Here is a 25,060-nt window from a genome sequence, read left to right as displayed (position 1 = left end):
TCCCACATATTCATCACACAGATATCACCGGTCATCACACAGATAGCGATCCTCACACAGATTCATTGCTAGTCATCACACAGATAGCAATCATCACACAATTATTCCTACACAAGCTAAACAGATATTTCTACACACAAGCTCTACATGACAATCATCACAAAGATTCACCATATTGATGTCATTGATTCATCACACAGATACTCCTATACAAGTCTTACACGACAATCATCACAAAGATTCACCACGAAGCCACTAATACATGAGTACATATGCATATATATATACCCCATAATATATATATATACACACATAGTCATCCACTCAGAAATACCACTAATACCATCTAAAGTCACAGTTAATCCCCTAACTCCAAGACAATATGGTAACTAGTCTCATAACACATATCGCGAGATTTACTCACCTCGAAATTCCTGCTGCGTCTTCAATACAGAACAAGGCAGCCACACCACAAAACAATCGTCCAAGGATACCTCGTCAAGTACCTGGTCACATATGGTTTCAACTTAGTAACGATTCACATTTGATTTAAGTTCGAAACCCCTGTTTTGAACTAAAATCCCCAAAGTGGCGCCAATCGAGGCAAAACCACATCCGAGACCTCCCAAAGTCTCCGGAATACACCCACGATCGATGTGACCAAACCACAAGTCGATCGGACGCTCAAATCTTCACGGATCGAATAAATTCACCGATATGAAACGGAAAAAATCATAACAAATCCATTCGAACTCCAAAATTTGCATATTATATATCGAAACGCTCGTATCGACGAGTAGAAGACATATAATACCAGAAACAGTCCCATACATGGCCGGAACACAGCCGGAACGCCGCCACAGGCGGTGGAGCACCGCCGCCGGCCAAAACTCAAAATCTCACAAAACTCCCAACATCAAAAAGCTTCATCTAAGCATGCTTGTGAACTTTCATAACTGGATCGAAGTCAGAAAACAAGCTTAAGGGATCGAAAACTACCTCACAAGCCGTGAATAGTAATCCAATCTGAGTTGATCGAATTTTCACGTAAACCGGTCGAAACAAACACCAAGGATCGACCAGGGAGCTTGTTCTGAACTCAACCCAAGAAGCCTGAAGCCACGAGGTCGCCGGAGTTGTGTTTTCCGGCCGGGTCCGAAAACACAAGGCTGCACCACCTTGCAGCGCCGCCGTGGAGAAGAATCGGCGATAGAGACCACCAGAGGGACGACCAGACGGAGGAGGCGACCCTGCTGGCCAAGTTTCACGGCCGGAGACCGCCGCAGTTGGCCGGAAAAGTCGGGTCGGATCGGCCGGGTTCGGGTCGGGTCAGGCGGTTTTCTTCGATACTGAAGGTATCGACCGAGAGAGAAAAAGGGAGAGAAAAAAATGAGTTTCCGGAAATGGAAGGAAATGAAAATAGTAAGTTTCTCCTTCGGGAAACTTCTATTTATACTAAAATGGAAATTCCTTCCAATGGCCATAACTTTCTCATACGAACTCCGATTCTCGCGTTCCACATGTCCACGAACTCGTATTGACGCACTCTACAACTTTCGTGAAGGAAGTTTTCGGAGAATCCCAACGTATCAAAAGTCAACCTTTGGCAACCCCCCTAAAACCACACTTTTCAAATAGAATTTCGTCCGAAATACTTCCGCTCCATCCACGAGCCACGAAACCGTCCAACAACCATAAATTAGATTCCAGAAAATCCTCGGAAAATAAATACGAATTTCCGGGGCATCACATTCACTTTCGGGGGTTTCTCTTTCATCTCCAAATCCTACCCAAGAAGCCCTAGATTCCGACCCAGCTCGCCAAAAGAAGCACCAATCCATGCCCGACTGCCTCACCCACTGCCACCAATCCCGCTTCTCCATCTCCAAGTCCTTCGTTAACTCCCAACTCGCCCAGTGCCGACTCACCGATCCCACTCACCTCAAACCCTTCCTCGACCAAATCTCTGCCTCTATCACCTACCTCGAGAAGCTCGTCACTTAGAACTCCTACTTCTTCCCCTCGTACAAAGTCCGATCGTCGCTAAAAACAATCTACGATCTGAGGTGAGGCTCATGGGGTCTATGAGGGCTCTATTTGTTCATAGGTTGAAGAATTTTAGGGTTTATACTAGCCCTGTGACCAGTTCGGTTATGATTGAAGGGATTGAAGGGGCTCTTGGTCCAATAGGAGCCTCGCCTCTAATATATCGCCGTCTCTGCCGCCCCCTGTAGGCGTTGCCGCCAATTCTTCCAATAAATCCGCCGCGCCCAAGACATCAAGATCCTCATCACTTCCACCGAGCCCGGAGAAGACGACGACGACAATAACGACACGTAGTGCAACCAATTCAGCCCCCTCTGTCACCTCATACCCCATTAGTTTGACCCTGAAGACCTCCTCGGCGAGGACGTGCCCTTAGTCCTCCAGAATCACAACAATGGCCTATCTTTGACAACAATGTTAGTGTTTCGATTCTATTGTGGTTATTGAGAAAACATCAATGTGTGAATGAATAGAATGAGAGATGATTTGTAGCTGTATGCTAGTGCTACCATGGCTGTGCTCTTTGCTTCGTTTGGGTTTCAATTTGGATTTTTGGAGTTACAGATCTGAGAGAGAGAAATTTGGAGAAGAGAGAGAGAAGAGAAAGTTTTTGGAAGCCTTGAAATGACCATTTTAGCCCTCAAAGTGGGTCAGATCGTTAGAGTTAATGTCCAATTTGGATGGAATCTGAGAAATTGGACACGACTGACTGAAATTGAAAAGTTTGGGGGGTAAGAATTCAAAATTGAAAGTAGAAGGGGTGACATTATGACACCCCTAAACCTCAGGGAGGTAAACTGAAATTAATCCTAAAAAATAATTAAATCAATCAATTAAAACTGATTGATTTAATTAAACAATTAAGGTATGTGATTAATGTTGTGTCATCAATGTCTTCCAAGTTGAGGGAGGCGACAACACTATAAATACCCCCTCTCAAATCAAGATGACGAGGAGGACGACAGACGAACACAAGCAGATAGAACAAACCTCTCCAAAGCTCAGAAGTCTTCCAAGATCGTGAAGAACCATTAAGCTGCCGAATAGCCGGTCTCTTCACCTCATTGACTTCAGACAAACAAGGAAAATCACCTACAAGCTCACAAGTAGTCAAACTCATGGAGAATCAACAAGCACCAAGCAAATGTGCCGATTCATCCGCCATCAAAGCCACACTCGCCATGTGACACCTCTAATGGTTTAAATATGATCAAGATCAAGCCTCTTCAGCCCTTGATCATCCGTCGTCTTCAAGTCGTCAACAACACAAAGCTTCTGCCAAGTTCTTCATCAAGTTTGTGGATAATCAACAAGCACTAAGCACACATGCCAATTCATCCACCATCAAAGCTAAAGAACATTCACCACTTGACATTGCTCGTGGTTCAAATCCGATCAAGAGCAAGCCTCTGCATCCCTTGATCAACCACCTTCTACAAGTCGTCAACAAAGTAAATCCTCTACAAGTTCTTCATCAAGCTCGTGGAGGTCCGCTACCAAAGCTGAAGAACGCCTACCACGTGACACCACTCGTGGCCTAAATTAGATCAAGATCAAGCCTCTACAGCCCTTGGTCAATTGTCTTCCTCAAATCGTCAACATAACAGGAAGTTCACACTACAACCGTTCAATTCAAGATCGAGTGCTTGCCACCCTTGGATCAAATCAACGTCGGAGATCGAATCAGAGGAGATTCTTGTGAAAGAACATCTACAGAGATTGTAACCCTCAAATTCATTAATAAAAAAATTATATTATTTTGTACACGTGTCCTTCTTTCATTCGTTGCAGGAAATTCGTGCTTACAGTAGGGTATGATTTGTAAGCTAAAACAAAGCATTTTAAGTGGCTGCACACACCTCCACACGCCACCACCAGTGGCGGCGTGTGGGCTTTACTCGCCACCTCAGCAACACCAAAATCCTACCACACCACCTAAACCAAAATGATCCCCACAACCTATAGAACAACTTTCATACATGCACAAACAACCAATTCACAATCCATTGGCCGAAAATCAGCCCGAAACCAAAAATTCCGATGAAGCCCACTTTTCACTTTTGATTCTTCCTCCTTCGGCCAAATTGAGCTGCAAGGTGGGTAGCAAACGATCAGTGCCTCCCCAGGATCAAAACCCACCAAGATTTCCAGCCAGAAACCGCCAGAAATCGGAAACCTAAACGAAAATCGATGAAACGCCGAACTGACCAAACTCAGTTCGATTTCCTCAAATCAAGGATTTTCAACTGGAAATACTTACATGGGATGAAAGAGAAGGAAGGGAGGATCAATTTGTGACCGGTGGCGTGCTAAGCGGTGGTCTGACAGCGAAGAGATCGCTGAAATTAATTTCCGGGTCCAAATGGTAGAAAAAAGAGGGTCTTGAGTTGAGGTCTCGGTTTTTGCTGCAATAATTCTCTCTCTCCTTTCCAAAAATAGAAACTCCAATAAGTACACCAAGGCTAGGAATAGTAACTTAGGTTTTTGATCATAACTTTTCCGTCCGAACTCTGATTTGGGCAAACTACGTGTCTATGAACTTGGTTTAACGTATTCTACAACTTCCACATGAAATTTTTTGTAAATTATTGGGTCAAAGAAAAAGTCAACTCTTCATCCCCTAAATGGTAAACTAGAAACCCACGAAGTAAAAATAGTCTTTTACTAACTGTAACTAGTAATAAGTTAAAGATTTTGGTACAAGGTATAACAATCATCGTCGAGTACATGCTACTCATGAAATTCTCTACCCCTAATTGCACTGATAGCGTAGGGGAAATCAGCAAATTGCACGAGAGTGATACTCAATAATTGTAGCGCACTCAAGGAGCCTCCATGAAATCCTAACTGTCCTAAATCGGCCAACTTTAACATATACAATTGATAACCCAAGGAATGGCGAGTAAAAGTATGCCAAGAAGGAGCCCGTCAATCCAGAGACATCGCTATGTATCATTAGCATCTCTGATGAGCAGCCAGAGAGAATAATGTGCATTAACTCTCAACTCTCCCCTGAGGTAGCGGCAAAGCTCATTCAGTTCCTAGGAGAGAACGCATTGGTCTTCGATTGGTCTTAGGTAGACATGCCTGGCATCTCTTCTAATGTCATCAAACAGAAGCTTAGCATCAAACCATCATTCTACCCCATCAAGTAAAAGCAGAGGACCTTTGATGAGAAAAAGTATCGTGCAATCAGGGAAGAAGTCACCAAGTTGCAAGGCATGGACTTTATCCGCCAAGTGAACTATCCACAATGGATCTCCAATGTGGTAATGGTTAAAAAGCCTAATGACAGACTGTGCGTGAACTTCAAAAATTTGAACAAAACATGTCCCAAGGATAGTTCCCGCTACTAATCATCAATCAGCTGGTAGATACCACAGTAGGGCACGAGCTGCTCAGCATGATATATAGATGAATACTCTAGCTACAATCAAATCAAGATGCACCCTAGTGACCAAGAATGCACTATCTTCACAACCAACAAGGGCTTGTACTGTTACAATGTCATGTCGTTTGGTCTTAAGAACATAGGCACCACATACCAATGCGTAATGAATAAATGTTTGCAGAACACCTTAGTAAGATCATTGAGGTGTATGTGGATGATATGCTCATCAAGAGCATTAAGGCTAACAGGCATGTGTCTAACCTACGCATCGTGTTCGCCATCCTGTTGGCATACGGCATGCGACTCAACCCAGAGAAGTGTTTCTTTAGCGTCACAGCCAGTAAATTCTAGGGATACATTGTTAGCAAGCATGGTATCGCGGCTAATCCGGACAAGGTGCAAGCCATCATTAACATGAAGTCCCCTAAGTAGAAGGTACATGTCCAAAGCCTCCAAGGCAAGCTAATAGCATTACCCCACTTCATTTCTGAGCTTACCGACAAGTGCCTACCATTCTTCAAAGCTATGAAGAGATCCCACTACAAACTAGTGGACTGGACACCAGACTGTGAAGCGGCATTCTAAGGTCTCAAAGAATACCTAGCGGCAATCCCACTCCTTTCCATACAAGTTCCAGGAGAAAAATTGTATATAGATCTAGCTGTCTCGGCGTCAGTCATCAGCTGGGCAATTGTGCGCAGATAAAAGGAAGAAGAGCTCCCTGTGTTCTACGCAAAAAGGGACATGATTGGGGTAGAGACAAGATACACACCTCTCGAACAATTGGCACTAGCGCTTATTGTTGGCCTTTATTTGTAAGTGTCCTTGTTAGTCATTTTATAAGAGTTGACAAAATCAATTATTACTTGGAAAAAGAGGGAGGTCCAAATACTAAATTTGGAGGTATGAATAGAAGCACACTCATAACAAAAAAAACAAGTTCTGGAAAAAAAATAAGGGGCCTTGACCCAATGCACAAAATTAGGCTAGAGTAAAATGTTATTCTCACTTACCTAATTAAAAAGTAAAATGTCCATTTTAGGCTTTGAAAAATCAAGAATAAAGCACTGCCACTAAACTCTCTCTCTCTCTTTCTCTCTCTATCTTTCTCTCTCTCGAACTACCACTAAATTCCAGTGGTCGGATCTTCGTCATTGGGGAATTGAGAAGTGATACTTGGAAGGTTTGTAGAGAATTGCAAGACGAACAAAGCCCAGTCGGTCTACCCTTCTAATTTGGCTGAAATTTGAAAAAGATGTCGGAAAATGGCCGAAACTTCTTTTCTTCGATTCATTGTGTATGGTGAATAACATGACGCAAGACATATATGGTTAGAAAGAGCGATCGAAGGCGAAGATAATGGGAAAAATGTTATGGCCGGAGGTGCCGGACGAGACGACGACGACATTGCAAAGTTCTGGCGTCGGAAAAAAGAAATCTGGATTTGGAACTTATTTTTCGAGTTCCTAAAATTAGAAAAATACCACTAACTTAAATCTTTTATAACTTCTTCGTTACAACTCCGATTTTAGCGTGTCACATATCCACATACTCAGTTTAAAGTCCTCTACAACTTTCGTGAAGAATGTTTCTTCAAAAAGTGAACCAAAAAAAGTCAACTTTTAGTTTATTGCAATAAAATATTTTGAATTAATGTAATTTCTTCATCTTCTTCTTCTTCCATCAAAGTATTATTTGTCTTATTTTAGAGATATTAGTCCCCATTTCTCCAAACAAACTTTTATTTCCCCCAATAAGACTATATAAATTTTTATTCCTCCCAATCCCCTCCCCCCCCCCAAATAAGACCATGTAAACTTTTATTGCATCCTAATAAAAGGTTTTGAATTGATGTAATATCCTCATCTTCTACCTCAATCAAAGTTTTATTTTTCTAATTTTAGAGAGATGAGTTCCACTTCCCTCCAATAAAATTTTATTGCCCCCCAATAAAAGGTTTTGAATCGATGTAACGTCCTCAACTTCTTCCTCAATTAAAGTTTTGTTTGTCTAATTTTAGAGAGATTAGTCTCCCTTCCTCAAAATAACTTTTATTGCCTATAAAGTTTTATTGACTCCCAATAAATCGTTTTAAATTGATGTAATTAACCTTCTCATCTTCTTCCTCAATCAAAGTTTTATTTATCTAATTTTAAGGAGGTTAGTCCTCCTTTCCCCCCAATAATTTTTTATTGCCCCCCCCAAATAAAAAGTGTTTTTATTCACTTTTTATTGGGGGCAATAAAAGTTTATTGAGTTTTATTGGCGGGCAATAATAGTCTCCGACGACCTCCTCGGTGACCAATGAGATCTCTGACGACTTCTTTGGGGACATCCGGTCAGATTTCGGACAACTAGTGACCGGAGTCGCAATCTTCGGCGAAGCCTCCGATGACTTCTCTCTTTTTCACTCTCTCTGAGAGATGGTAAAATGGTTCCAAAATTAATAAATAAATAAATAAACTTATTTGGGTATTAGGGAATAAAACCACTTATCATTGGGAAATCTATAAGTTGGGTTGGGAAAAATTTCTTCAAAATTAGGATATTTGAATATTTTCCCAAAAAATAAATCAATTAAAAAGAAAATCCCCAAAAGAAGGAATAAGAATGTCACGTGAGAAAGTTCATTTAGACTCTTCATAAAAATAAAGACTGCTAAATACGATTGTAGATAACAGCAAAAGGGTGCCAAAACTCAAAAGAGTCCACGCATCTGCTACCGACTTCATGCAATTTGTTTAATATTTGTATGTCGTCGCTTGATCATGAAGGCCCAGTTGTTTATTATGAATTTATAGAAGCGTTGAAGTATCGTTCCCACTTGAATATTCAACCATTACTTGAAGATTATCTTCAACTGTAAATTTGTTATGAAGCTAGCTAGCTCAGCAACTGGAGGTGGACTACTTTTATATTATTAGCACTACCATCCAATTAGTTAAGCATATCTCAATTTTTTTCATGCTTGATGAGTTGCATCCAAGAAATCAAATTGTCTCAGCTCCCAATCAGATTGTTTCTTATATTTGTAAACTCAATTACTCAAACCTAGATAGCTAAATATGCTAGTCACTGCTTAGAGAAAGTGATATGCTACAAGATCATGAAAACTATATATTTAATTATTTAGATATTTATAATTAATGAATAGTTTGTATAGGCCATGTGGTTTGAACAACTCATTTTAGCTATCACCGAGATTCCCATTTTCTCCTAAGTTCCAACCTTCTCAAACTCAGAGCCAACCCTTGCTGTCTAGTTAGGTTTCCTTATTTATATGTAGACGTACAGTAATATATGTCTACTTTATTACAAACTCCCCTTTCATTTGGAAATCGAAGATTCATGTAAGGTTTATATGTGTGTGTGTGGTGTGTGTGTGTGTGGAGGATCTAGAAATGACCTCTTTAAACTTAAAAAATGAGGATTTTTTATTTTTAGCTTGTAGTTTAATAATCTAAACTATTCATCCTCTAATTACATACACACATATAAACCATACAAAAAGTTCGCCAAATCGAAAAACGTTTAACCATTTGATTAGCACAATAGTCATTTTAATATATATATATATATATATATATATATGTGTGTGTGTGTGTGTGTGTGTGTGTGGAGGATCTAGAGAGGACCTCCTTAAACTTGAAAAATGAGGATGTTTTTATTTTTAGCTTGTAGTTTAATAATCTAAACCATTCATCCTCTAGTTACATACACACATATGAATCCTACAAAAAATTAGCCAAATCAAAAAACGTTTAATCATTTGATAACACAATATTCATTTTAATTTTATCTAATGGACCACATTTATTTACACAATTTTGAATGACAAAATGATTATGGATTTGGTTGATTTTTTGTAGACACAATTCTTGCATAAGAATCTAAAGGATCAACGGTTAAGATCATTAAATTAAGTCACATACTAGTGTAAAATAGTGAAAATCCTCAAATTCTTAAAGAAATGAGGTCCTATCTAAAACGGGCCTCATTATATATATATATATATATATATATATATATATAAAGACAGACACACACACTTAATACTTCATACCGATCCGTACAAAACATGATAGTTTCTTTCCTAAATGCTATACTTAGGTCCCATTTGGGATTTCTTAGCTTTTGAAAAAGTTAGCTTTTGTTTTAAATTTTGGATTTTATTATGTTTGGTAAATAAAATCAACTTTAGTTAAAAATTATAGGTCACTGGCATCAGATTTTAGAAGCAACCTAAAGGTTACTTTTAAGAGCTGCTTTCGATTAAATCACGCTCAAAAGTTGTTTTATGCACTAACAACACTTTTAAAAGTATTATTTACTAAACACAAAATTATTTTATTCACAGCTGATTATTCTTACACCACAGCAACAACCGTTTTTTTTTTTTTTTAAGTCACAGCAATACCAAACTAGCATTTAATTGTGATATATCCATGAATGTGTCAATTACCAAAAGAAAAAGATATCTATGGAATGTCTATTCACAATGAGTCTAGATTAGAAGGCACCATAACTTCAATTGTGTGGAAACAAAACTTGTGATTGAAGCGTGCCTCATTACGTTTTGCTAATGCTTAATGCCGTTATATATATGGATTTGAAATAAACATTTGATATTCTTTATAAAATGATGGACAATTAATTTACATGTTTCAATTTAGCTTTTAGAAAGTATAACATATTTTGTCCTTTAAATAGAGAATTAGGAAAAATCTTAGTTTGTCAATGTGATGGGTTTGACTCTCTATAGAAGGAGATTAGGAGCACAATCATATGAAACCTATCAAGAATGTGGGGAAAATTTGTTGAAATTTTGTGGCTCAATGCAAATTAAACATGTGGAAAAAAAAAAAGTTTTACAATCAAAAAGCATAGTTAGTGGAAATTTTATTTTTTTAATTTTGGCCTTTTTTTTCAATTGAAAAATGAAAAATGCTAGAGATCCCAAAAATTTATACCAAAATAGGATCCCAAATGACATGGCACATGCCATATCATCACCTTATAATTTCCACATGGTATATGTTTTTTTGCAAAATTATATTTATCTTAAGATAAAATAAAGAGTAATTATATATATACACATCCCTCTTTTCTTAATACACACCCCTTCAGAGATTTGATAAGATACCCTAAAGCCTATGCGCTACACGAGCCCCTAAGCACAGGTTTTCGCTTCCTGTTCGATCGTACTAGTCCGGCGGCGCGTGCGGGGCTGGTCTGGCCTCTAGCCTTCCTGTCATTTGCCCCGTTGCCTGATGGGTGATGAAGGTTAAGGCTTGGGGCAGCCTCCTAGCGACTGTGGCTACTCAAAGCTGCAGCGATGGTTCGGTGGGTTTCTTTACCTCTTTCTCTCCACACACGGTGGCCAGTGTTTGATTTCGGTGATGTGGGCGATGGATTGGGATGGGAGGCGGTTCGGATCCGGATTTGTTTCCTTCCAAGCGGTATTGCCGACTGTGTTTGGTGGTTTCGATCTAGTTTTTGGGTGAACCCTTGTCGGATTTTTGCTTGGTTTCCAGTTCGGAGTTCTAGATGGTTGGTGACGCTCCGTTGAAGGTATCTGAGATAGGCAACCGCGTGGTTCGGGCGGTGCGACGTGGTTCTAGCGGTGCTGGTCTCGGCAACGACGGTGCTGGGTTGTACACGTCGATCCGGCTATTGTGCGAAGGATTGGGGCAGGGCCTGTTTGGGTCGGTTTGCTGGGTTTTGAGCCCACTATTTCTTTGGGCTGCCTCTTGGTCTTAGATCTCAGGGCTGGGGTTTTGTGCCCTAGGCCCACTTTATTTCTCATTTTTTTCGGGAACCTATGTTAGTAGCTTTGTTTACTTTCAATAATTCCCTATGTATTTAGGGATCATAGCTTTGGTACTTTGCCTACAAAATGATCTGTGATTCTATACATCTAGATGCAAAGTTTTTTGGTATACCGCAATTGAGCGCATAGGCACTGAGAATTTTGTCTGCTATTATTCTTAGTTTAGAATTATGTTATTCTGCTAGGCTCCTGCAAAAGGAGCGGAATTGTTCAAGTGTAATGACACCTATTCCCCTAATGTACTCGGCCATTCTAGACTGTGTTTGCTATGAATGAACGAATTCTTTACTTTCAAAAAAAAATACACACCCCTTGACAGTTTTTTGCCACTTTTTCTCTTATTTTTCCTCTTTTACCCTTTCTCTTCCTCTTTCTCTATAGACAACTGCAATCCCGTTCTTCCTTCCCGATTTATACTATAGCTACTACAACAACCTACTGTCTTCCTGTTTTTTTTTTTTTTTTTCTCTTTCTAATCCAGCGCCATTTTCTGTTTCTTTTTTTTTATTTATTAATGATTGATTATGGAATTTCTTCTGATTCAATATTTTTATTTTCATCGTTTGATCTAAAGTTCTTGCAATGCTCAAGTCCCCGGTGCATGGCTTTTGTTTATTTGACACTATTCCAAATGACATGATGAATAAAAAGAGTTTGTTCTTGTACGTCCTTTAATAGAAAGAGTTTTTAGGATTTGAGCTGTAGTTGAAGTTTGTTGATAAATAAGATAACACCATATTCAACTCTTCAAGATAGATATTGTTGCATTGCATAGGGGAAACTAGCAAAAATCTTTTGAATTTCTATTAGATGCTAATACTTTGATATTTAAATTCGCAAAATTCATCTTTGCCAACCATGACCTGTGAATTTTGGCAATGTCAATGGATGTCACAGCGAGCATAACCCTAACTATATATACAATACAATATTATAACCATTGTTACCGCTTATCATCCAGCAAGCCTAAAAAAGCATGATTGTCTGTCAGTGTTTTTGTTCTTATTAGTTAGGGAAAGGGTAAATTGGGGATTTAAAATTGTACAAAAAACTAGGATGTGTATTTAACAAATACGGATGTGTATTAAAAAAAAAAAACTAAAATAAACAGTGTTTTGATCAAAACAATAAATTGTTTAGGTATTGACCAGTAGCTGCAAATCCCAAAACTTCCTCTAGTGTATCCCATTTTGTGGCTGGAGAGCAAAAATTATAAGGTTATTTTCTCCATTTTGGGCAAACTTCGGCAATCAAACTAGTATTTTCAATCCACAAACGTCCTTCCTTGGGGTGTTAAAGATCATCAAAAACCTCAACCACACCAATTATGCACTAATCATATGGTTTTAACTCAGGTTCTATCTTCTTGAAGCCCCATTTAGATTATAGTTGGAATTGTTTAAAAGAAATAGAATAATATTGAAAATATTAATATCTCTATATAAGTTATTTTCAGAACCCTTGCCAAATCCCTCAACGAACTAGCACCCGATCAACTTCGGTATTGGATTGTTGGAATTTGATTCTTTGTTGGCGGAATTAATTTCCCCTTCATCTTTTTTTTTGCTAATGTTAGGGTTTTAATTCAAAATATTATATTAATTCCTCAAAGAAATTTATTTTTATTTACACATTGATTAGTAAGTCAAAAGAGATTATGTGGCACCTGACACCTCATTTAGGATTCATATTTGGTATAAATTTTTGGGGTCTCTAGTACTACTCTTGAAAAATTAGAGAATAATACATATTCGATAAGAGTGATTCTAGTCTGACCTCTAAATTTGATATACGGACCTCCTTCAATTTTGTACAAATTTAATCCCTGTTCTACCCCTGAAGCAAAAATGAAGGAAAAAAATGATTATTGCAGCAAATGTCTGTGTTCCACCGGGACAAAAAAAAGGCTTATCTCTCATAGAACTTTGGACGTGGTTTCTCTCTCGAATGAAAGGCAATAGAACACTGATCAAATAAATTTTTTGAATTAAAACTTAAAAGTAGTTATGAACAAAAGTAATGAACACATCTCTGATAAAGCGAAACTTATGTATGAACGAAGTCTGCAATGGGAGAGCGACATGGAGAAGATAATATATATATATATATATATATATATGACTATCCATAATAGATCCCAAAGAAGATGACCTTGTATATTTTGATTATTGTAAATGTTTTATTTGATTCTCTTGATCTTGATTATTGTAATTCATAAAAGTACCGTTTTAGATATGATCTTTGGTTTACTTTGAGTTTGATTTGACCTTTGAGGCTTTGATTCATGAGAATACTAAACCCCTCTCTCTTTCTCTGCAAACTCATTCTCCAATGACCTCACCTTCATTCCTTCATCCTTATCTCTTTCTGGATCATGAATCTCACGGCTCCTCCCCACCATCACAACAGATTGCAGCTCAGATTGGATTTGGCCAACTAAAATTAGCAGTATAGTGGCAACCAATTGGGGCAGCTTTCTTTTGACATTTCTAATGTAGAGGGTAAAATAGGAAGTGTGATGGAATAAAATAAGACAGGAGGTCCAAAGAGTAAATTAGAAGGTCTGAATAGAACCACCTATTCGATAATAATTCGTTTGACTTCAAGAAAAAAATGAATTTTTCTGAATATTTGAGAATGATTTGGAAAACAAGTATTTTTTTTAAAAAAAAATTTTGAAAAATTCGATTCGCGAATTAACTAATTAGGAAAAAGAGACAACAACATCAAAAAATTAAAGTGGGTGAATTATTCCTAATAGACCCTAAAATTTTTCAGATAAAACCTCATACCTATAGTTAGTCGAATGGTTAAAATGGGAGTCAAATATATAATATGTAGAGCAAGCTTAGAGGCTAGAGCATAACTCCTAACAAGATGTAGCGATCGAGTTTAAAAGTCAAGAAAAACTTGATAAAATGGAGTCGATTGGTGAACTAATTCCAAGGAAAGAATAGTATTATAGTAATCATATTCGATTTGTGTTTCCCATAATTAAGCGAACATATTTGTTGCGGTATCTTTTTATCTTTCTGGGTGGTTTGTTGCATTATCATCAAAGGTGCAATGACATGTTCATCAATTCTTCTGTGTACATGTTTTTTGTTTGATCTGTTTAAGAAAAAGAAAGAATTCTGTTGAAAGCTAATCCTTTTATTTATACGATGCCAGATCAAATCAATGATTCCATTGGTCGACTTCTGTTGGCAACTTTTTCGTCCCACACCCATCCTTTCTATATAAAACTTTGATTTTCATAAAAGTCAAGAGGAATTTTTTATTCTGAGGAAGTTAAATAATGAGCAGGTTACATCATGCAAATGCATGCGTATATAACTAATGAAATTCGTTTGGCCGAGGTATATAATTTGCCAAGGTATATACGTCTTTTTTTTATGACAAGGTATATACATTTTTTTTTTTGGCGAATAAAGAAGGGTTTTTGTCCATTTACACCATTTTTAGAGATTTTTTTCCCACTTACCCCACTAAGTTTTTTTAATTCCCTCTTACCCACAACACTCTAAGGAGATCTTCCCTAATACCCCATTAAGATTTTTTTTTTGTTTTTATTATTTTTTTAATACCATTTTACCCTCACCTTTGTTACTTAGAGAGAGAGAGAGAGAGAGAGAGAGAATGGAAGAGAGAGAAACCATAGGGGACTTCGCCGGAGTCCGATCACCGGCAGCCGGATTCCGGTCACCGGCCGCCGGATTCCGGCCAATTTCACCGGATTCCGGTGAGCGGTCGCCGGAATCCGGTCACCGGCCGCCGGATTCCGATCACCGGCTACCACCCACCGGAAAGTTTTTTTGCCCCCAATAGACGACTATCAGCCATGTATTGCCCCCCAATAGACGTCTATTGCCCCCCAATAGACGTCTATTGCCCCCCAATAGAGGGGCAGTAGTCGTCTATTGCCCCCAATAGAAGGGCAGTAGTCGTCTATTGCCCCCCAATAGACGTTTCAATTACCGAAATAAGAACTAATCTCTCTAAATTTAGACAAATAAATTTTGATTAAAGAAAAAAAATGAGAAGATTACGTCAATTCAAAACATATATTGCCCCCCAATAGACGTCTATTGCCCCCCAATAGACATTTCAATTGCCAGAATAGTTACTAATCCTCCTAAAATTAGGCAAATAGAACTTTGAAAAAGAAAAAAAAAGAGGAGATTACACCAATTCAAGACGTCTATTGCCCTCCAGTAGATGTCTATTGCCTCTCAATAGACGTCTATTATCCCCGATGAAACTTTTTTTTTTTTGCTTCTTCACCTTCTGCCCCCTATTTTACCAAAAAGTAAGAAGAAAAAAAAAAGCAAGAGGCCGGATTGCAGCTCAATCATACAATAGATAATTAAAGAAAAAGAAAAAGCAAAGGAGACAAAAAAAAAAAAACCATTAGAAATCAAAATTCAAAACACAGTTTGCCAAAAAAAAAAAAAAAAAAAAACAACTCCAGTTCCGATTGCGGCCGGAGAGTGCGGCGAGTGAGGCCAGCAACCGTCTTTGCCATCTGCGCCATCGAACACCAGGGCCACGGCTTCTCAGACGGCGTCGTTGTTCACGTCCCCGTCGTCGACAACTGGGCTCCATTCTGAAGCTCGAAGGCCCCCGGCATCGTCTATTGCAGCATCGACGCCGGCATGGACAAGGACGGGAGAGAGAGAGGACGAAGACGACACCACATGAAACCGGAAACGAAGCCGGTATATTCCTCCGATCTCCGAGTTGCTACGTCGTCGCCGGAGCTGGAGGAGAGAGGGAGATGGCATGGGTCGAACGTTGGAGCTGGAAGGAAGAGAGAGAGAGGGCCGTGTCGAGCGCCGGAGATCGGAGGAGAGAGAGGGCTGGGTCAATCATCGGAGCCAGAGGAGAGAGAGCCGGAGGTCAGTTGGGAGAGATATGGGGGAGAGAGGAGAGAGAGAGATCGGATGAGAGATTAATATTGAGTGGCAAAGCTGTAATTTATTAATTGTGTTTAGGGCAAAATAGTCATTTGTTGTTATCTTGTGTAGGTGGGAAGAAAAAACTGTTGCTGGGGTAAGTGGGATAATTTTTTGTTATTTTGGTGCTTTTGGTCAATGACCCAATAAAGAAAACTAAAACAAACAAAACCGAAAGAAAAATAAAGTAACCCATGACACAAGCTCTCATGGGGGAGCTGAAACAGCATCAGACACCAAGATGTGGAGGGTTGGAGGTGGATTATGAATCCAATTCAGAGGACACTCCGACCTTGGAGGTGGAATATGAATCCAATTCAGAGGACATTCCGTCGGACACTCCGACATGCCTCTTTAGTGCAGGGGCTCACGTACGTAGAGCGAGAAGCTCTAAGTCTAGAGAGAGAATCGTCCAACTTTTTAACTTCACAAGGTATATACTTTGCTTGTAGCTTGGTCGTTCAAGCACTTTCCATTCACACTCTACCCATGATATTAGAATAGTTCCAATAATTTGATTCAAGTCCTAAAACCATAGTTACTGTTGAACATAGTCCAAAAAATTAAAAAATAAATTATCCTCGACTCATCTTTTATCTTAGTCATATGACCTGTCAAAATAAGTTCTGCACAAATCCATCCCGAATTTGCCTTACACCTGCATCACTATGAAGACATTTTTGTTCAATTGATATAACAGCACTTGGGTTCAAACATTGATCAAATCAGAGATGCCATCAAATTTTGTGAGGACAAGCATTGTGTCATCAACAAATCAAGGACCCGGTCGAAGGACTTGATTCCTATCATGATTGTTACCAAATTAGAGTAGAGATCGATCGGCACCGAACCTTGATTGAAACTTTGCTTCAGATTGGCCCAATCCGGCTAATAGCACAAACCTTCTGTGGCGGACAATCGAACTTCGAACAGAACCTTCCCCACAAGAAAGAAGCCAGAGCTTTGAGCATAGTATTAAGTGGGAGCAGTGGGATCAGCGGGTGATCCCGATCTTGCAAATCCAAATTGGATACCAAAGTAGTTGTCATGGTGTCAACAATTGCCATGGGAGAGTAGAGAGCGGCTAGGTTAAAACACTAATATATAAAAAGTTATATGAATATATCATTGGACAGGATTTTTGTCACACATCTCTAAAATCTTTAATAACTATAATCATTTATATCCAAAAGTGGTATGTGTCGCCTGTGAAAGTGAGTATATTAAGATTATAGTAGATAATGGATAATGGTATTTCATTTTCACCGGCCGGATATCCACTATCTGACCACCTTTCGGCTGCAGACCGGTGCATATGTGATTTTTTTTTTAATTGTTTGAGCGACCTTAGAAGCGATAAAAATGTATGGTAATTTAATTGATAACATAAGTTTTAGAAATATAATTATGAGTAATTTGCTATAACTTATAAGGTGTAAAACGTTACTTAAATTATAAATTAAGTAGCAAAAGATATCTAGTAAAATTTAATAAAATAACTTATTTAAGAAGTTACACCATTGAGTTTTCGCTTATAGAAATTAGTAAAATGTAGCTTAATTTCATAACCTGAAAGTTGGCTACTTATAATTTGACTATCTCAAACAGAATCAGAGAATAGTTGTGACCGATTGCTTTATATGCACTACAAATATTCTTTGTTCATCATCGATCATCTCGTTAATCTCATTCTCATTATCATTCCAACTACCACTATATATAAAAAGGCCAAACAAAAGAAAAAATGGATGCCATATATGAGAGAAAACTAGGAAGAAACTAAAGCACTTCCATTAACATCTTATATAATTAACTTTAAAGTAAAAGTTTGAGAATGACATCTAGATTAATTCAGGTCTCTACCACCACACCAACTCTTACTATTTTTTTTTTCCTCAATGATCAAGAATGCTCGGGTGCATCTGCATCATGATCAATTCTAATTGTTCATTTCATTGCGCATGATGTTGTCATTATAATATCGATCACCATCGATCAGAAATATTAGCTAGTGGATGTTAAAGACGTGCTTCTCTTGAACGATTTAATTGGTCCAACAAACTTGCGATCGACTTTAAATTTTATACTGGACACCACAGAGTTTGTTTCATTTTAAGGTAACTGACTGTATTCTGTCATTTAAAATCAATGCATGTGAGCCTTTAGATTATTAAGTCGATCTGTCCCGGAATGCTAGCTCAATTCAACATATATGGTATGAAAATAGTTGCCAAATACCAACTGGTATATTGTATGTTGCGTAAAAGCTGGATATATCATAACAATGGAGGTTCTTCTTTCAAGACAAGCAAATGCCCAGAATCACATTAACTTACTCACAAATGAACATGTATGCCTAGCCTTGCTCTACGGCTCTACCACAGAGGTTATAGGCCTCTTCAGATTGAGACAAAATGGAGTAGTAATTAAACAACTTCAAGGGCTGGACCTTTTGTCTTTGCTTTCTTAGTTAATGTGTTCTTTTAGCAAAAAGAGATCGAAACATCGAATTGGAGAACCGATGATCAGATACGATTTAATTGATAGGAAAGTTTGATGTACATGGATCTAAGTAATTGGGTGGTCAATGACAAACTTTATTTCTTTTTATTGAGTTCATCCTTATGTAGCAATCGGCATTGAGTCTTGGATTTCTCACATGTTCATGACAAGACTACCACAAGGAAAAAGCTTGACAAAGTTTCTCGTTTCATTTTGAATTGCTTTTAAACTAAGGATGGTATATGCACTTTCAAGGTCATTATCATGATTAAAGTGTAACCAATAAGTTGAATTGCTCACTAATGGGTATAGGAATTGAAAGATGTAAACAAATGAAAAGAAGGGGAACTGGGGAAGACACCAAAACAGAAATATTTTTCAGAAGAAAAACTTTTTTTCACTTGGTTTGCATTCGAATGATTTTGTCTAGCACAAGACTTTAGTATTGATCATAATAATTAAGGAAACTGTGAGGCAAACATAAAACCATCTGTCAATAAAGCTGCGGACCTGTATCATTTTCAGTTTTTCAATCCTTCACCACTGAAGTCATGGTAGGTCCATATTTGATTGTATGGTTGCTCTAGGCTATCAAACTTGAAGTGTAATTTTCTGTACATCCAAGTTCACGACTAGTGTGAAGAGCCTGTAGATGGGGTGTTCTAAGGCTGAGTTTCTAGTGCCTTCATAGATTTTTCTTGCGACGCCGATCGATCCACGACTTCATTCTCATTATGTAAAATTGTAAATGACTATTTTTGTTGCAGTTGATACTGATGCATGCCAATTTTGTTTAAAATAATATGACAAATCGTAGTTAGTAGTTACGTGTTCACAGAAACTAAACTGATTTCATTACAGTACGTAGAAGGTTTGTGTCCGATCATCAGATTACCAGAATTAATACTGACCATGGGAGAATAATAGGCACTTAGGCAGACAAATAAATCAAACCTCATATACAAAATATTTCCTACATTTCAGTAAAATATTGGAAAATATCCTATTTCTTCCACGAGGCAACCTCTTATTGGCAAGTCAACTCGTACATATTGGCTAGTTGGGGAATCAATGCTTACCGCGGTGATGGTTAAACAATGATCAAAGAGCAAAATGGCAGAACCAATGTTGGGTCTGAAGGGTTCTGACTCCCCAGTCAATTGAATTTAGACATTAGCTAATTAATGGAAATTCTATGTAAAACTGTAAGTTACAAACTCTCGGCCAATTGGACCCCCGCCCCGCCAGATTGCTGTCAAAATCTGGGTAAAGAAAAAAATTCGAAAGTAATACAAAGTGATCTAACTAAGTCGTAGAAAATGGTAATTAACTCTCGTATTATAAAAGAGTTATGATTTGATAATCAATTAATTTATACTCAGTCATATATGGGGTCATTGGACTTGAAGTAAATGGTGGAGAATGATGAGTATTCTAACTGCCTTATTATTGTTCACCATTAAATCTAAATCTAATGACAGTTAAACACAATTGATAACGGAATCAACTAAAAAGACCCGTTCCGAATTTTATCATGAAATCTGAAGTGGCCCTACATGGCCTACCTTAAGAGAAATTCTACTGAAATTTTGACAAAACTTCCCCCAAACATGCAAGAACAAACTAAGGAGGGTGTATTCAATTCAGATTTTAAAAGATTTTATTTGAGTTTTTATAATCAATGGATTTACTTAATCCATAGATTGTTTAATTCTATATGGACTCTGATTGATTCTAATAGATTGATTTACTAGTATTTGTTTAGATTTTACAAGTCCTTATGATGTTTTTGGTAGGTTAATTTTTTATTTTTTTTCTTCTTCTTTAAAAGCAATGGATGTAAATTAACCCTATCCCTCTCATCCTCTATCTCTCTCTCGTTGTTAGCCGCCGCACGCATGAAGGAGGAAAAAAACAGACTGTGAGTGTGCTCTCTCCCGGCCGAATGTAGCTGGCTTTTCTGCCACTGGGCTCGTGCCTGGGAGAGGATGGTGTTTCTGAGTAGTGGAGGGGTCTCAAGGCAGCGGCGTGGCTCTGGGAGGGTGGATGGGTCATCGTTTTCCAGTTTGGGCGGAGTTCCGGCTGTGGTTTCTAATGTCATCGACCCTGCTTCTTGGGCTGTGGCTGATCAGATCTGAACGAGGAGGTGCTGATCCTGAAAGGGAACTGTCGCGGTCTCGGCTTTGGACCTGTTTGAGGTCGTCCGCTTGATGCAGGGCTGTTTGCGGTGTGTCAGGGCAGTGCAGCGGCGAGGAATTCTGCGAGGTGCATTTTTGATGCGTGGAGACTGCGTGGTGGCGTTGGGGCTCGCTGGTAGCAGGAGGGTTTGCTTGTCGCGCTTGCCCTTTGCTGGGGGTGGTGGTCTTTGGGCTGGGCCTATGTTCTTGTGCTTCTCTGGTGTTGATTTGTGTACTATTTTTTAGTTATTTGTTGTTTGGTTTTGGTGGTTTTTAGTTAGGAATAAGTCCCTCCTCTTGTGAGCGCGGGTTTAGGTGTTTCTGGGGAGTGTCGATGCCATTGTTTGGCGTCTTGGCAGTTTTGGTGGGTCTGGTCTTTTGGCGGTGCTTTCTGGTTATCAGCGTGATGCTGAATCACCCTTACACGTGGTCTGGCTGTTTTGGGACGCGGTGTCCGAACGGGTGGAAACAGTTCATCTTAATGTTGGTGGCGGGACTGTATCGTTATACATAGGTCTGGTTATAGGTTAATTTGGGTGGGGTTGAGTTTTTTTAGCTCATGTATGTCCCTCTCGTTGAAGGTCTGAAATTTTGTAACCTGTTTGGTTATTAATAGATTATTTATTCTCTCAAAAAAAAAAAACAATGGATGTATGGATCCAACTATAATGCTATATCAGTGACAAATATATATATATATATATATATGTATATATATGGCAATCTACCATTCTTTATGTTGTGTATAATAATATATGAATAATAACACAAAACTAATCAACCAAAATGTTACACTAAAAATAAAGTAGAGGCCTCATCAAAAAGTCCGCAGATCAAGTGGGCCGATGGAGGCCCGCCGGCCTTGAGGGCTAAGAGCCCGGCCTGGCCCGTTAAAAAGCCCGCAAAAATCAGGCCCGGCCCGCCAAAGGCCCGCTAGGCCCGGCCCGTAAAAACCGGTAAAATATTATATATATATATATATATGTGTGTGTGTGTGTGTGTGTGTGTGTTTATATATATATGTAGATATGTGTGTGTGTTTATAAATATATATATAGACACATATAGATATATATTTGTGTGTGTGTGTGTGTGTGTGTTTTATAAATATATATATACACACACACATATAGATATATATTTGTGTGTGTGTTTATATATATATGTGTGTGTGTGTGTGTGTGTGTGTGTGTTTATAAACATATATATGGAAGGTTGTAGAATCAGTGAGAAAAAATGGCTAGTTGGGCCTTCTGTTACTATCTTATTCTCCTTGAGCTTGCTATTCTTTTTTGCAATATTTAAAGCTTCCAAATGTATATATATATATATATATATATATATAGAAAAGATATATATGCATTACCGCATAATAAATATATATATATATATATATATATATAAATAGATATATGTGTGTGTGTGTGTGTTTATATATATATATATATATATATATATATATATCAATATGTGTGTGTGTGGAAGTTCTTATACTTCTATATAAAATATGTGCTAATGTGCATATATATATTCTACATATCGGTTGACCAATCCGATCGGATTCGAAAATATGGTGAAATTGGCTAAATTTTTTACCACACTCATAATTTATTGTAATAAACTCATCCAACGGTCGGTTTTTCCATTTTCTTTGAATTGATAGGGGTTGCTCTTTGGAGTGTATGATATATAAATATAGGTTTATATGAGTAACTACGTTTGATCTAGTTGATTGAATTCGAAACAAGAACCAAATCGGCTGGATTTTCTATAACCGCCATAAAACATTACAATCTCTCCATCGGGCGGTTGGTTTCTCCGAATTCATTTTCTACTTCATGGTTGCTTTAGAATGAACCTAAACAATTTAAATGCAATGTATAAGTCATACAACTTTAGGACTAAAATTGGTATAGACCAATGTGTTTGTAATTAAAATTAATTTTTTTTATCTTATGTCCACGCACATCCATTGATGGAATATATACAAACGTGATGTGAAAAAATAAGCACGTTTCGCAGTTGTCACGGCATCGGTCAACCAATAAAACATATAAGTGACTACGGTTGACTAATCCGATTGGATTCGAAAATATGGTAAAATTGGCTAAATTTTTCACCACACTCATAATTTATTGTAATAAACTCATCCAACGGTCGGTTTTTTCCATTTTCTTTGAATTGATAGGGGTTGCTCTTTGGAGTGTATGATATATAAATATAGGTTTATATGAGTAACTACGTTTGATCTAGTTGATTGAATTCGAAACAAGAACCAAATCGGCTGGATTTTCTACAACCGCCATAAAACATTACAATCTCTCCATCGAGCGGTTGGTTTCTCCGAATTCATTTTCTACTTCATGGTTGCTTTAGAATGAACCTAAACAATTTAAATGCAATGTATAAGTCATACAACTTTAGGACTAAAATTGGTATAGACCAATGTGTTTGTAATTAAATTTTTTTTTTTTTTTTTATCTTATGTCCACGCACATCCATTGATGGAATATATACAAACGTGATGTGAAAAAATAAGCACGTTTCGCGGTTGTCATGGCATCGGTCAACCAATAAAACATATAAGTGACTACGGTTGACCAATCGATCGGATTCGAAAATATGGTGAAATTGGCTAAATTTTTTACCACTCTCATAATTTATTGTAATAAACTCATCCAACGGTCGGTTTTTCCATTTTCTTTGAATTGATAGGGGTTGCTCTTTGGAGTGTATGATATATAAATATAGGTTTATAAGAGTAACTACGTTTGACCTAGTTGATCGAATTCGAAACGAGAACCAAATTGGCTGGATTTTCTACAACCACCATAAAACATTACAATCTCTCCATCGAGCGGTTGGTTTCTCCGAATTCATTTTCCACTTCATGGTTGCTTTAGAATGAACCTAAACAATTTAAATGCAATGTATAAGTCATATAACTTTAGGAATAAAATTGGTATAGTCCAATGTGTTTGTAATTAAATTTTTTTTTTTTTTTATCTTATGTCCACGCACATCCATCGATGGAATATATACAAACGTGATGTGAAAAAATAAGCACGTTTCGCTGTTGCCACGCCATCGGTCAACCAATAAAACATATAAGTGACTACGGTTGACCAATCCGATCGGATTCAAAAATATGGTGAAATTGGCTAAATTTTTTACCACACTCATAATTTATTGTAATAAACTCATCCAACGGTCGGTTTCTCATTTTCTTTGAATTGCTATATATAGCTCTTTGGAGTGTATGATGTATAAATATAGATTTATAAAAAATTAGTGTCTTAAAAAATTTATTTATCAATAAATTAGTATCTATATATAAATATAGATTTTTTGGGTACAATATAGTTATATATATTGTTATTTTTGGTTGTATTTGATCATTATCCATTGAATTTCCAAAGCTTGATTAAAAAAAAAAAAAAACTTGTGTCTTTAAATATTTATTTATAAATAAAGCCCGCAAGGCCTGGCCCAAAAAAGTCCACAAGGCCCGCTTTATGTGGACGGGCTTGGATCCTTTGATTTTTAATAAAGCCCGGCCCGGCCCGGGCCGCAATTATTTAAAAATATAGCAAGGCCCGGCCCGTTGACGACCCCTAAAATAAAGCAGTAAAGTAATGATATAATTTATTTTATATCTAATTTACTAAAGAAACATGTGCGTATGTAACGGCCTATTCTGACTTTAGATGAATATATGTATATATATCGGCACCTGGCTTCAGGTTTGATTAAAAAAAAAGAAACATGTGTGTATGTATGTTAACAATACCATTGAAAGTTAGCTTAATTAGCTAAAAGAATTAAGGCTTCCAGAGCTATAGTGATAAAAATATAAAAAAATTATTAGATGAGAGCGGAGGAAGAGGAGGATAGTGGGAAGATAAGTCTAAGACAAAATGGATGAGTGTTGAGAGCTATTTTTTTTTGTGAAGAGCTTCTTCATTTTTTGAGTGAGAAAGAATCCATCAAAATCTCTTGGGAAGTGGTTAGATTGTTTTTGAGTTTTGATATGTATAAAAAGCACTACAAAATCCTCCAAAATCCAACATTTAATGAAATCCTTAAAAATCCGTATATTTTTGAATAATTGCAGATTTGAATAGATAATTTTAAATCTTAATTGAATACATCAAGATTT

This window comes from Rosa chinensis, chromosome 3, assembly GCF_002994745.2.
Source record: "Rosa chinensis cultivar Old Blush chromosome 3, RchiOBHm-V2, whole genome shotgun sequence".
Lineage (NCBI taxonomy): Eukaryota > Viridiplantae > Streptophyta > Magnoliopsida > Rosales > Rosaceae > Rosa > Rosa chinensis.
This window is presented reverse-complemented; position numbering follows the sequence as displayed.